We start from the raw sequence: 15,926 nt of genomic DNA, 5'->3' as shown, positions 1-15,926 counted from the left end.
TATCTTTTATTAGCACGGTCGTTAATTCTATGAATTGTCATTAATATATATATATATATATATATTATGATTGAGTTGTGACATCACCGTAGTAGTGATGGCTATTGTTGGTGGATAATGAGATTCACCGGTTATCATGTTAAGGAAAAGAGTTTCCTATTATTATAGTCTTGAATGGCAATGTTGAGATTGAAAATATCGTTGTTGTAAGCACACTTGTTTGTTTTTGGAAAACACATACAAATCTAAATCTAATGAATTGTACTCAGAAATTGAGAAAAATCATTTTATTGTACTCAGTGTGAGTTTGGGCTTCCCTTTGAGAAAATTTAGTATGTAAGAAAAGAAAATTTTCAGGGAAAATGAGGCAAACTTTTTTTATTTTTTTTTATTTTTATAGCATTAGACATGTGATCAATTCCTTAATTTGTCATGTTGTGTAATGAACTAAGCTTTAACTGCTAGTTTGTGATTGTGCACTTGTTCTTAGTCGAGTAATGATGTGAATGATGGATACTTGTTTTGTTTTGCATATGTAGTTCAGGGTAGACTGTTATCGTTAAAGCTTGTTGTGTTGGGTAGTCATCCTTATGGGCCACTTTTCGTGAGTGTAATTCATACATATATATTTTTGTGAGAACTAATTGAGAGCCTTAGTGATGTTAGCATGAGATCATCTTTATGTTGAGTTATTGACCTACCAATAGTCTTTTCCCAATGTTTGTAACAGAGGAAAGATTATAAATGGGGTGTGCGAGTTTTTGTGATTGAATTTTGTCTCGTAAAAAACCTGACGAGTCTTGTGGGTTGTCGAGAAGTTCATGATTAAATCTTTTCATTCTGTTTAACGAAACTCTCTTGGATCATAATGAAGGAGTCGATGACGACTTATCATATCTTGTTTGTGTTACCCTTGGTAGTCAAGTGTCCTTGAAGCACCGATGTGGGATTCAGGAAGCTATTTTGTATGTTGGCTTAAAACTTGAGTTGACACTTGTCATCCTTTGTTTTTAGTGTTTTTTTGAATCTTAGAGTGACTTCAATTTCAGGGACGAAATTTCCTAAGGGGGGAGGTTGTAGTGTCCAAGGTCTTAATCCTAACTTGTTTATGTTAAGTGATAAGCGTTACTCTATACTTACAATGATTTTTTGGACTTTTAAAAAGTTATGGATTGCATTTGACTTTTTAGTTATTATAATTGAGACCTCATTTTCATTGTTTGGAGCCTTGATTGATGAGTTATCTTGTTGGTTGGGCAAGATTAGACTAAGAATGCATATTCAAATATTTGTTTTGAATAGTGTTCACTCTTTTGCCTTTTTCTTTCTCCACATTTTGAATCTTGATGTGAGGCTAGGACCGCTGGAAAGCTTATTTCCAGGGCTTCAATTTAGACACAAAATTGACCATATTCCGTTTCCGAATGAGGGGGATATGCTTGTTTGAAGTCACCTAGTAAAAGCTGTCTGGTGGAATCTGCACGAGTGGAAATTTGAATTCTGTATGAGCGGATTTCATAAGAAAGCCATTTTTTCTTGAGTTGATCTGCACAAGCAATTTTAAAATCTACACGAGCAGATTTTACGCATTTAGACATCGATTTCTATGCTCTTTTCACTCAAATCAAATCCCTCTCTCTTTTTGACCATTTCTCATCTCTCTCTCTCTCTCTCTCTCTCTCTCTCTCTAACTTCTCTTTTCTCTCCCTTCTCTTCAAACTCTCACCAAATTTTACATTTTCTTCGATCTACAAGGATCAAGCGAGATTTTGATACTAGTTCCTTATACAAAAATGATGAGCATCTCGAAAGCTACGTCTTGATCGGTGGAGATCAAATTCCAACGAAGTTGATTTTTAGAGTTTTCTCTTCTTTTCTCTTTAAGGTAAGAATTTATTTGTTCCTTTTAAATACCTCATTATAGATAGACATGTTGTAGTTTTTATGCATTAAAAACTTGATTTGTTGGTATTTTTGAAAAGCATGTGATGAAGGTTAAGATTTTATGATTTAGAGTTAAATCTTGTGTTGTGTTATGAATATATGAGATTGTAATATTTGAGGAACATGTTTAAAAGGATTAGAGTAAAAAGTCTTAATTAATGTTTATGGGTTATAAGAAAGAGGAGAAAATTAGTGATTTGATTTTATTTGAATCATATGAGGTATTGTGTATTAAAAATGTGAAAACGGGTATGTAAGACAATAAAGAAAGTCATCATGAATTTAATTTGTGTTAATTGTTATTTATGATTTTATAATTGTTAAGTTGTAATAATTATTGAAAAATCAGAATTTCAGATAAGTAAAATGGGTATTGGTAAATGTTATGTGTGTTGAAAGATTTGTGGATTGGTTAATCTCGTTTATGAGGGTTGTGAGAAAAAGTCCCAAATCCTTTGGTTATTTATTTGTTTGAGAGAAGGGATTAATTTGTGTTACATATGTGTTGGATTATGAAAATAAATTACTAATTGAGTTTTGATAATTAATGAAAAGGATGTGATGATTTGTTGTGGGTATTGGGAGTTTGGAGAGAAGGGAAAATAAATTTTGAAAATCAATAAAACATTTATATACTCTTGTGAAATGAGAGGTAAAAGGAGCTGATGATTTTTTCTTTAAAACAAGTGAATAATTATATTCGTGACGAATTACTACTTGTTGAACTAAATTTGAATATTTTGAATTGAATTGTAAAGATGGGATGGTAGTGATAGAAGAGACTTTAATTGAAAATGGTGTGAATTGGAAGTTGAATCAATTGGAGTTGAAAGATAAAAGTTATGTAACATATAAATGTTGATAAAATCTAAATCAAAAGGATGAAATTGAATTCATGGACTTAGTACATGTTGTTTATGAGGCTGTGTCCTTGGCCACCGATAGAGGATGGTATTGGTGTTGTTGAATAATTTGTGAAACTTGGAATAATATGCTAATTGTTGAGTTGAATGAAAGTGTGCAGTGATATGGGTTCCTCTCCTTCCAAATTTGCGCCTGGTAAAGTTTGGCGCTTTGGCATGGGTTCCTCTCCCCTTCGATTTATGCCCGGTAAAATGTGAACAGATTCATCTCCCCTTCGGCTCAAGGACCAGTAAAGTTTGGCGCTTTGAAATGGGTTCCTCTCCTCTCTGGTTTAAGCCCGGTAAAGTGGGTTGTGGTGGTTATGGCTTGATGAAGCCAGAGTCCGTTATGTGTTAATTACGCGTAATATATCTTCATACTTGTGTTGTGATGAGAAGGGATGCATTATTGGCTTTCCGTGTCTGTGATAGGTAAAATATAGTAATGCGTGTTGACGCATCTATTGTTGCTTATATATACATGTATTTGTGAACGTTTATTTTACACTTGTATTTAAGGCCATAATATATAGTAATTATCCTTATAGTCGTAATGAGTTAGAATGTAGGGCGAGTATATTGTTTAGATTGATCTTAGGAGATCGTAGTAATGTGATGAATGATTGAGATTTCTTTAAATGCAAATGAAACGTTTTGAAAAGTAAGAACTAGTCTTTGTTTCTTGTTATAAAGAGGATCTTTTGAAAAATTATATTGATGTAAGTATATTTTGAAGTATGAAATGTCATATTTCCTATATATATATATATGGGTGTGTGCGGTGCTGGTCGGTGCAATTTAAGAGAAAAATATAAACCGTATGGCAGGTGGTAGATTGATAAAAATGTCATTAGAATTTGCTTTTTTTCTTATCAAAAATCGGTGGTTCGATTGGCAAATAATGGTGGATTTGCCTTGGCGGTTCGGGCGGATTAGCGATTTACAAAAAATATTATTCAAATTACAAAACTTGAATCAAAGAGTAAAAAGATCTGAAAAATCTAGAAATCCCTTAGATATTGATTTGTGATTATGTATCAATTTTAAGCAGTAAATAACAATCCCAATAAAACAATCAAGACAAATCGACACAACAATTATACGTGAAAAAATCACAATTAGAGCGCCTCCAATTGTGATAAAATAAAACCACGGGCAAAAGTTACAAAACAATCTACTAAGAAGACATAAAGGAATTACACAAGTGTACTCTCAATTACCTAGCGAATCTACGCCCGAATCAAACTGACCCCTATGTGCCTCTTCCAGCCCCGTCTTCACCTCGGAATTATCTTGCACAACGTTGAATCCACAACGTCGATGTCGAATCACGACTATGAGCCATTCCGAAATCCACCAAAGCTTCAGGCTCGAATTCCATGGAATCCACCAAAGAACAACACTCTCTTTTGTATTGAACAAAACAAATAATCCTTTGATGTATAATTTTCAAACCAGATTTAAACTCAAACAAACATCAAAGAAACTTGCAAAGAAGCTCCAAATATAAGCTCTAATATCCAATAAGAAGTTCTGGAAACCGTACCCTAAAATCGGACCGAAACATATATTTATAGAAAACAGATCTGCAATTTCCGCTTGAGCGCAAGAATGGCTGCTCGAGCAGACTAACGCTTGAGTGTAGGAAGTTCCGCTCGAGCGCAAAAACACAACTTCCAATACTTTTGCAGACAGTTCAAACTTTTGGAACCAAAGGTTCTCTGCTCGAGCGCACAAATGGCCAAGTAGCAAACATGAAAGAATAGACATCACAAACTTCTCTACTTCATAGCCTCACTGAAATAAAAAAATGAATAAAATTACAACTGAAAGGAGTTATGTCAAACGGGATTTTCAAGAATAAAAACCTAACAAGATCTAATTTATAAATTAACTGAAATAGTCAAAATTAAAATATTCATCTAATATAACATTAAACATTAACAAACTAGTAAACTAAAAATCCAACACTCCAAATAAATTATACAATAATAATTTAACAAGGCAATAAATATTAAAAAAAAGTTCTAAAGTTAAACTAAGCTCAACATAGTTCGCAAACAATCCAACATAGTTCATCTAACATCCAACATCCAACATAGTTCTAAAAAAGGTTCTGAAAAGTTAATCAAAGTCCACAAACAATCCAAAAGTTCAAAAGTTAATCTAAATCCAACATCTAACATAGTTCTAAAAAAAAAAATTCTGAAAAGTTAATCAAAGTCCACAAACAATCCAAAAGTTCAAAAAATTAATCTACTCATCAAACTCCACAATAACTTCAATCATTCACAATTGCTTCGACCAAACTCCAAAAACTTCATCAATCTGTACACATAAGCAAAGAAAACATAAATAAATAACAAAAAACTATCATCAAAATCATTATAAAAAAATTAAAAAAAATACAACAAAATAATATTCAAGAGTAAGAATTAAGTCTAATCTCAAGAACTTTAAAACCAAACTAGCTTGGAGACAAATTAGTCCTCAACAATAGTTACTTATTGTGTAGTAGATGATACAAAAAATTCTGAAAAATAAAAAATATTTTTAATGTTATTCAAAATTACATAAAAACTAAAATCAATATTAAATAATTAATTTAAAATAAACACAAATCAAAAAAATTACCTAACTCAATTCCTTCATATTGTTCAACATCATCCATACATTCTCTAAGATTGATTGGAATTGATGAAGACTGTAACCAATTTTGTGCACAAATTAGAGCCTTCACCATCTTTGGCGTCAAAGAACTCCTAAATAGATCAAGCACACGTCCACTGGTACTAAAAGCTTACTCAGAGGGCACTGTAGAAACTGGGACAGCCAACACATCTCTTACTATTAGAGAGAGAACCTTATACTTATTGCCATTAACCTTCCACCAATTCAAAATATCAAAGTTTGGAACTCTTAGGTCTACACAATCATCAACCAAATATTTTTCCAACTCTGATTTGTTCTCCACACTTTTTTTCGACTCCAAATGGTTAATATATTGAGAGGCAAAGAGTGTCATGGGATCTTCCTCTTCCTCTTCATCAACTTCCATCACTTAAGGAGCTTGACTTTCATATGAAGGTGCAACATTAGCAACATTGTTCTTCTCAACATAATAATGATCAAACAAGTGCTCCAATGTTGCCTTCACCCTTGCCACTAAAATTTCTACCTTGTCATTTTCATACACTTTATTGAATGAAAACTTACGGTATGTCAACTTGTAGCGAGCGTCTAACACAACGGCAACATATAACAAGAAATTGATGTTATCGAGATTCTCCCAATATTTTTCGTATTTCAATTTCATCTTATCAGCCATGTTATTCAACATTGCATCTCCACTTTTACTCAATTGAACTAATTTAGATTGCACCGATACAAGTTGATGAAAAAGAACATTAGATGTAACATGCAAAGACCCTAAAATTTGTAAAGTCACATGATAAAAAAGTCTTAAAAATTTCACAAAGACTTTAGCTACCTTCCAATCTTCTTCTATAGGATATGAAATGAATCTTTTTCCTTTCCCTTTGCGTCTTCCACCATCATTCTCATTTGCATTCTCATTTTCATCATCATTCTCCATGAAAGATAACTTGAATCATGGATCATCCTCTTCTAAACACTCAAAAGTTTTTGAAATTTCTCAGCTACCTCCAACATCAAATAGGTGGAATTCCACCTTGTTGGAACATGAAGGCATAGCAAACTTTTACAAGTAATCTTTTTATGCTCCACACAATTTTTAAAAGTTTGTAGCCTAGCCGGAGATGAGTTTATATATTTCACAGCTTTTCAAATCTTGGCAATTGAGTGATTTTGTTCTTTTAAACCATCACAAACAATTAAACTCACTATGTGTGCACAACATCTCATATGCAAAAACTCATTTGCCAAGATGGAACGCCAATCTTTGGTTTTTCTCTTCAAAAATGCGATAACACCATCATTAGAGTTTGCATTATCAACTGTAATAATGAAAATCTTATCAATCCCCCAGTCTTGCAAACGTTTGTCTAATGGTTTGCCAATTGTCTCGCCCTTATGATTAGGAACTATACAAAAACTAGGAATCTTTTGTGCAAATTCCAATCATTATCAATCCAAATGGCCAGTGACAAACATATAATTTAGATTTTGAATTGATGTCCAAGTGTCAGTGATTAAGCATACTCGTTGTTTTCTTAGAACTTTTTTCAATTTTTGTTTTTCATCAAGAAATAAATTCAGACAATCACGAGCAACAGTAGTGCGAGAAGGGACGGGAAACTTAGGTTCCATAACTAAACAAAAATTTCTAAACTCTTCCTTCTCCACATGCCTAAAAGGTAATCCGTTAATTATAATCATCTTTGTTAGTGCTTCCCTACAAAGTTTTTCATCATATCCTACTGCTTTGAGAGATCCAATCTTTTGACCATCATGTTCCTTCTGCTCTCCTTCTTTTTTAACAAATAAGAGAGTTTTTTTATTTTTTGTCCACTTCTCTAATAGGAGACTTCATACATTGATGCTTAAGGTGGTTCCACATATTACTAGTCCCATCTTGTTTTCCACAAGCACCATAATCCTTACCACAATAATTACAAGCAGCCTTAGGTTTATCAAGCTCACAATCATCAAGTAAGGTGAAGTGTTCCCAAATCTCAGATTTCTTTTTATCTAAATTAATACTAGGGCATGGGCGAGTTTTACCAGAATTTTTGGCAGGCATTGTGGTAGTGGTAGAACTAGCAACAGTAGTTGATTCTGCAGTTGGTGCATGAGGGTTTCCACCAGCAACGCAACCATCATTTGTATTTCCCTCATCATCCATTCTCTATTACAAAATAAAAAATTTACATGAATGATCAGTAAATAAATATCAATGATGATAAGTATATATAAATAAAAATTGTCAATGAGTTACTTTTATATGTAAATGTCAATGAAGTAAGAATCCATAATCAGATTATTCTCACATACTCAAATTATACTCTTTATGCACCAAACATGCAATTACAAGTGAAATAGGTGTAACTGAAGCTCTTTTTGTCCTTGGGCTTCCAGATATACAGACCACATATTTTAGGGTTAGGATGGTGACAAAATGGTGTTTATTCATCAACATTATGGCTTTAAATCATTAGAATGATTGTAATTGTCCTAATTGAGCTTTATTTATCAAAAATAAAAAAAAATGAAAATGTCCTAATTGAGCTTTTATTCTAGGATACTCAATCCTCATTTAGGGAAATGAGGGTCCTTTAGCAAGTGTGGACTAATTTGAGAAAGCACCAATGCCTTGATGTTAATTTCTCTACATCAACAAAGATCTTCACTTTTTTGTATAGTATTTGCTAGCTCAAAATGCCATCACTGATCCATTTCTTGGTCATATGAAACTCTCTAATTGGCTTGATAGGTATGATGGTGCAATGAGTCACATGGAATTGAGCTAAAATGTTCAATCTCATAGTGTCAGCTATATTCTCAATAAGAACTCTATAATCTAAACAGTTCACAAATAACCAATTTGAATACTGAAACTAAATAACTTACAACTTGTTTACTGAAAGCAGTTTGAAAGCATAACTTTGGAGTATATAGCTCCAAAATAAATGACACAACAATTTTACAAAAGAGAAAATATGAGAGAAATATGGGAGAGAAATATATGAGAAAAATTTGTTGGCAACATGTTATATATATATATATATAGAGAGGCTAACAACAGTGCATGAGTAAAGAACAGAGAAAAAGAGATCAGCGAGAGAAAAAGAAAAAAACAAAGAGAGAGAAAAGAGCAGAGAGAGCGAACATCGAGAGAGAGCAATGAGAGAGTCACTTACCGACGCGACGAGTCGACGACGACGAGTAGGCACCGATTGGCAAGAAAATGAGACAATGGCGGTGGCGGTGAGGAGAGGCTACAGCGGCAGTGATGACAACCGATCAGCAAGGTGAGGAATGAGACTAGAAGACAGTAGCGGTGAATCAATATGAATGAATGAGATGAACTGTGTGGGTGTCAATTAGGTTTAATTAAAGAATTATTGTGTGTGTGTGAGTATATGTGTGATAGATGTGTGTGCATTAATCTATGGCTGAAATTTCTTGCTGTGTGTGTATGTGTAACAGAGGATTTGTTTTTTTTGCATCAGAGGCGGGTCGAGTCGGTTATAACCACGGGTTGGCAAAATTTCACCCGCCACCCGCGCTGACCCGCTAGTCCTAAAACCCCAGCTAGCCCAACCCTCTTGCCAGAGTTTAAAAAATGCATAGTTCAGAGCGATTCGGAGCGATTTTGGCGATATTATGCACACCCCTATATATATATATATACGTGGAGCATTCATAATCATAGCTATCTATATGTTGCTATTGTTTTGGATTATTGGGATTCCTACTGGACCTTTGTATTCATCGCACATTACTAATCATTTTTCAAATATGGAGTGAAGAGTTGTTTGAGACTTGAACTCTGTTAATTGTTAGCCATGGGGTTTTTTAAATGCAGGCGGAATGTTAAAGTATTGTAAAAAGGGTTAATCCCTTTTATATATTTCGTTATTTTGTAATTGATGACGTAATGCTTATGGGTGTATATTGTATTTCATTACATGTACACGAGAGAGGACATTGTAATTTATTCCTTTCTAAATACCTTTGATGTTTATTATTATTGAAATGGACTGATTTAAAGAAAAAAGATAATATTATCTGAGTAATAAAAGTCGGGACATTACACATCCCAATTGAGGTCCTTGAGTTTTTAAACATCGAAAGTGGAAGTTTTTGTTTTTATTTATTTTTTGCTAAATTTACCCTTATGAGATAAAACCAATATAATATATTTTCTACGTAATTCCTAAATGAAATGAAACAACAAAAACAACCACCTCTCCTCCCATTATCCCCATTGTTGTAAGTAGTACTGGAAATCGTGTTGTAGTTTCTTGTTATAAATGATGTTTAAATTGATTCGCTATGAACTTAAGTTTTTTGCCTCATAACAAATGTTTCGACTTCAATAAATATGACAGTAAGAATCGAAGAGGGAAGGTTTACGCTTGAGAACAACATTAACCCTTTGTTTTTTATTTGAAAAAATCAAGTTTTTATTTATCCAAAACTCCACAAACCTAACCAAAAAGAACATCTTGATAGAATAGAGAAAATTTCTTATTTTGATGAAACAGAGAAGTTTCTCAAGTTTAAGGAAATTTCAATAATAAAATTCTATTGTACTAATTTTGAAAATTTCATTCCTAATACAGAATTAGAAATCTAATTGTTTCAATTGGCCGTATATTTTACAAATTTTTGTTCTCATTTAGAAATTTTACAGTTTGAAAATAGTTAATTTTACTATGTTATGTAACGTTATCAAACTAAGACATTGATTTTTCAAAATGAAAAAGGAGTTAACAATGTTTTGGATTAGAGCTGGAAATTCCATATCAATTTAGGACTTTTTTGTTGGAACAATCTTCTGTATACAATAAATAAATTGAAACTAAATCAAACAAATAAAATAAATAGCATACCAAACTTATTTTACCGAACCGAATGAATATTTAAAAGATCAAGTCGAGTGTGTGTCATTCTGTTCTTAAGACATATTCGCCCCGCTGCAGTGCTTATGGGTTAATGGCGTCTATCTCCTAAAATACAATGATCTTCACAAATTTGTAGTAGCACTCCAAACAAATTTGTCTGGCAAACTAGAACCTGTGTTCTATACTCTCTAAATTTTTCCTAAAAAATATATGAAGAATATATGCAACAAAGCAAAGATTGGACAGCAAGAAAATGGATTTTCAGACTATTTTCGAATCTCTAAACACTACTGGAATGATTTGAATTTATAGGCAACACAAACTGTCTCGAACAAGTATGAAAAAGAAGTGAACAGATACATTTTCCAACTGTACAGGTACTGTTTGAATTTCAAACAGATCTGGCAGTTTCAATAGATAACTGCACAGTAGTTAAATTTGTTTGAAAAAAAACAGAATCTATCTGGGTGTGCAACAGATTTGGAAACTGTTAATCTATTTGGAAATTGAACTGAAAGAGGCACAATTTTTGGACACAAAATTTGAATTAAATTCAATTTGAAATTCAAATAATTTCCTATAAGAATTTGGAAAAATTCAAATAAATTTTGTTGCGCGTGCGCGTGTGTGGTGATTTCAGCAAAGGTTCCATTTGTCTATAACTCTGTAGACGTGCCCTAAGAGAACTCTCCAATATTCGCGCGCGAAGGGTGCGAATCTCGTTTTGTTCTGAGCTACTACAGTTCGGACTCAATATCACAGTTCTGAATCTAAATCCCACAAAGTGCAATGTGAGACCGATAAATCACCATAGAGTCCAAATCTAACAAATCGTTTTGGAAAACTGATTTTTATAAAGAAGTGCCAAACATGGACTGTTTTTCCAGATACAGAGTCGCCACCTAAATATTTTATTTTGGGAGAAATTTAGGAAACCCTGACTCACGCCTAAGGTCATGTGTCCATCATCACCAAAGTTGCCTCGGCTTGGGAACTTGGGTACGAGAGGGGAAGGTCATGCAATGAGCACCCTTGCTCGGCCGATCAAAGATCGGCCTGTACTAAGCATGATATTTTGTTTTTGAAAACACATGTGCTCTTATTCCAGTTAATTAGCTAATCTTACTACGTGATGCGCACAACATACAAGTATAGACTAGATCGCCTAATTTGGAACAAAACATTGCATGTTCGTTTGTGAAAATGATTTGGAGTTTGCTACTCACAAGTAGGCTAAATCGGGGATTCAATGAATTGTTCCAATTCAAGTAATCCAACCTTCACCCATAGGCATTCAGACAGTTATATCAAATAATCAGTTAGCCTCATGGCAAGCATGCTGAACATGGCAGTCAATAACACACATGTAGTATGCTAAAGCGTAAACACTCACAGTGTACTCTGAGCCAAAACAAAGAACTAGTTAGAAATCATGCATGATCCTAGTTCATGTTAAGATGGCTAATGCAACACATACAAGAATGTGACTAAAATAGGCTCGGTTATTCTAGAATGTCATGTGAAATGCAACTTGATAGTATGCTATTGAACACGTATTCAAGCAAATGTATTGAAATACAATGTTGGTTTGTATGATGCGCCGAGCCCGGTGCATGCAAACCAGATGAATGGATGCACGCATGTAAAACATAAGGTATGCTAAACAAAATATGCCCTAAAACTAACCATCGTAAGCGGTTAAGTAAAAGGGAGAAAGAAATAGAGGTTAGAAGACATGCATCACACATACACACACGCTTATTACAACAGTTGACCCTCTCGACGGAGGATCCGAAAAGAAGCTAACTAGCTAATCTAAGCTAATTAAACTAATTATTACATCACAACGAAGCTAATTAACTAATCCTGGTTAACTAACTATTACAAAACAATTAAGCAGCTAACTACTTAAATAGAGAATCCAAAGCATAAACTAGCTAAGCAAATTAGCTAAGTAAAGCAGTAAAACAATGTCCTCAGAGGAAGAAGGGTGCATACATGCCCGGTTGCCTCGTTCGGAAATCCGTCATGATGCCCCAATTTGCCTCTGTTTGCAACTGTTTTCAGAAACTTGCACCAAGCTCCAGAAAGCTTCCAACTCACCTTGGGGACCTGTGGGAGGGTGGCCAACCAGTTGTTGATGTGGGAGACCACCTGTCGACCACTTTTTGTTGTTGCAAAGCAAAAAAAGTGGTCGGCCAGCTAGTTTTTCTGGCTGGCCGACCAGTTGTTGCTGCACTTCTCCAATTTGTTACAACAGAGAGCAAGAAAGGGCATGACAATGTATTTGCAAGATATGTGTGCACAACCACCCTCCCTATCATTTCATAAGCTCAAGGGAGTGTGGTTCTCGACCCTCGGCCACCAATCACACATTTCGATGCATGATGGCCGAGAGGCGAAGTTGCACAATTCAATATGAAATGAATGCACAAATAAACACATAAATGCCTAGAGCTCTATCATGTATGATCAAGAGCATCGGCGACCGAGAATTGAGGCACGTTTCATCACTTCAAGTGTGAAACGTCCCTCGTTTCTCGTGTTTGGACTTACACCTATTCCAAACACAATGCAACACATAACATGGCATGCACAATGCTATGTAACATGGAGCATACAAAAATGCAATGCAACACAAGCATGCAAATATGCAATATGACTTAAGCATGCAAACATGCAATGCAACATGAATAACCTAACAAGGCTAATGTCATGCATATACAATGCAATGTAATATAACCATACACAATGCAAAGAATATGGCATATATAATGCGATAAATCAACATGCAAACAACATTGCATACTCAATGCGATGAACTACATGGCATACATAATGCTAAATAGACTTAAACCAAAAGTGGACAGACCTCAGCCATGCCGAAATCAGTGGCCATAACACCAAAACAAAGGCACAAAAGGGCAAGGCAAACATGCACATGCCTTGGCCTATCAAGTAGGCCTAAGGGCATAACCCTCAAGGGTGCTCAAGGAGTGATAAACATGGAAGTGTGACAACACTAAATGCACTGAAATAAGGTATGGAATGATGCCAAATCATTCAAACAAAGCAAGCATAGCATGCAAAGGTCCTTAAAGCATGAAGCTAGTAAAGAGGACTACAAAAGAGGGCATGCAATACATGGCACAAGTGCATGAACCAACCATGGACAGAGCTTAATTAGGTCTAAACAAAGACCAAAATATGCTAAGATAGAGGCTGAAGGACCTAGGCAAGATGGCATACATGCTATGCCACAAGCAAGGCAATAATGCACAACCCTTAGAGGCACTCAAAAGGTGAATGAAGTGGGAACATGACAATGCTAAATGCTCTTAAATGAAGTATTAAATGATGCCAAATCATCTAAATAGCTCAAAGATAGCATGCATGAGTCATCAAAACACAAAGCTAGCAAGGCTAATTGCACTATAGCTATACAAAGCATGAAGCATATGGAAAAGGCAACCTAAAACAGTCCTAGAACATGTCAAAATGATACTAAAACATGTATGGAAGGAAGCCAAAACAAGCTAGCATGAAGGGCATAAGGCATGAAGAATGCAAGGCAAATAAGATGGATTACACTACACCTATTAAGACCAAGAATGAGATGACTTAACCAACAAAAATCAGAGTTATATCATGGCAAAATAACCCCAAAAACACATTGAAATGATGGCTCGCAAGCTTAGGCATGAAGGCATACGCAATGACCCATGTTAAGGCATAAATGGGGAAACCCTCCAACGCATTGAAAGAGTAAAAAATGCAAGTGCATGACCATGAAACATGGACTGAAATTACATTATAAATGATGCCAAATCATTCAAATAGTCCAAGTAATGCATGCTAGTGGACTTGGAAACTCAAAGCTAACAAGCTAGAATGCACTATAACTATACAAAGCATGGCATGCATGACCAAAGCAACACAAATCAGAGCTAGAGCATGCTAAAACATGGACAAAAGCTTCTTAGAGTTAAGCCAAAAGCATGCTAGAATGACATGTTAAAGCATGATACACATTAGGCTATTGAATGGAAATGCACTACAAGTGCAAGGAGCATGCAAGGGTTAACCAAACCAAACCTTAACAGAGGTATAACATGGAAAAACATCACCAAAAACATGCTGAGATAGACTTAAAATAAGCTAAAATGACATGCTACTTCATGAAGCATACAAGACTAGTTTATGAGATTTACACTACAAGTGTATTAGGCATGCATGGAGTGACAAAACCAAGTAAAAACAGTGGTATGCCACAGGAAAATAAGCCCAAATACATGCTAAGATATGGCCAACATAAGCTTAACAAACATGCTCACACATAAGGCTAATGAAACAAGTATTGAAAACACAAGGAGAGGGGATGACCCTCTCCTTATTGGGACCTCAAAACACCACTTCCACCACTGAAATTCCTCTGAGTTTCAGTGGTGAGAAGGTCAAAACAAGGTGGTCCCAAAACCTTAAAAAGAAGGCACAAAAGCAAGGCCAAACAAGGCCTAAGAGGGGGTAGACAACCCCCAACACAAAAGTGACCTCAAACAAACATCACAAGGACTGAAAAATAGAACTTTTTATAGTAGGAAGTTAAGCTTAAATCAGCATGCAAATAGGTCTAAAAGCTTAAGCAAGAATGAGGGTTTAAGGAGTTAAAGACTCACCCTTGATGACCACCTTCAAAACTGCAACTCCAGCAAGTTTTTCAAGCTCAAACCAATCCAAAAACTTTAAAACCAACGCCTAAGCACCTCAGCAACAAAAGGATGGTGTTTGAGTGTGTGTTTGTGTGTTAAAGTATGATAAAACTACACTTTTAGGCACAAAAATGAAACAAAGAGAGAGATATAGAGATAAAGGTGTATCTATCACTCTCTAACACCAAAAGCTCAACCTGGGGGAAGATGGGGGAGGCTTCTTCTTATAGAGAACAAAAGCTCAAGCTTTTTGAAGAAGCTAAGGGTCCAAGGCCATCCCTCCATACACGTGTATGGAGGATGGTTCTGGTGCCTTCCAACTGTAAAGAAAATATCTTTAGGAAGCTGGTGAAAAGCAGCCGACCACTTGTGGGGCCAACTATTTCTACTGGTCGGCCAACCAGTGGAAGTGGTCGGCCAAGGCAAAAAGTGGTCGGCCAGGTGGGAGTGGTGGTCTGTTGCATGAGACCAAGGTGGTGGTGTGGTGGCCGGCCAGAAAAGGTGGCACAAAGACTAAGAAAACCAGTTTCTCGACCAGAAAACTGGCTGACGGGAAGAAAAGTGGTCTCAAAGGGGAAGAACTAGTCTCCCACCCTTGTACCATTCTCCAAACAAGGAAAACAAGGTTTGTACCAAAAAATAAACCAAAACGGATGCAAGACAAAAGTCTGGGAGGCAAGGCGCGCAGCCGGGAGACACAAAAACTAGTCTACGAGCACCAAAAGTGGTTTACGACCACAAAAGTGGTCTCCCAGACCACAGTGGCCCTCTAGGCTAAGGCAACAAGGTGTGGTTCAAAAACCACGCCAAACGGAGAACGT

General features: G+C 35.4%; 1 long non-coding RNA gene across 1 annotated transcript; it reads right to left on the bottom strand.

The window, feature by feature from the left end:
• Window positions 1–4,895: 4,895 nt before the first annotated feature.
• LOC114276219 (uncharacterized) lies at window positions 4,896–8,953 on the bottom strand. The gene is made up of 2 exons (XR_014342754.1): window positions 8,687–8,953; window positions 4,896–7,674 (listed from the first exon to the last, which is right to left on the bottom strand). It is a non-coding gene; the product is annotated as an uncharacterized LOC114276219 (long non-coding RNA).
• Between the last annotated feature and the right edge of the window lie 6,973 nt (window positions 8,954–15,926).

Source organism: Camellia sinensis, chromosome 10 (assembly GCF_055761805.1).
Source record: "Camellia sinensis isolate YWXY chromosome 10, ASM5576180v1, whole genome shotgun sequence".
NCBI lineage: Eukaryota > Viridiplantae > Streptophyta > Magnoliopsida > Ericales > Theaceae > Camellia > Camellia sinensis.
Note: the sequence above shows the minus strand (reverse complement) of the source record. Positions and strands in the feature narration are given on the sequence as shown.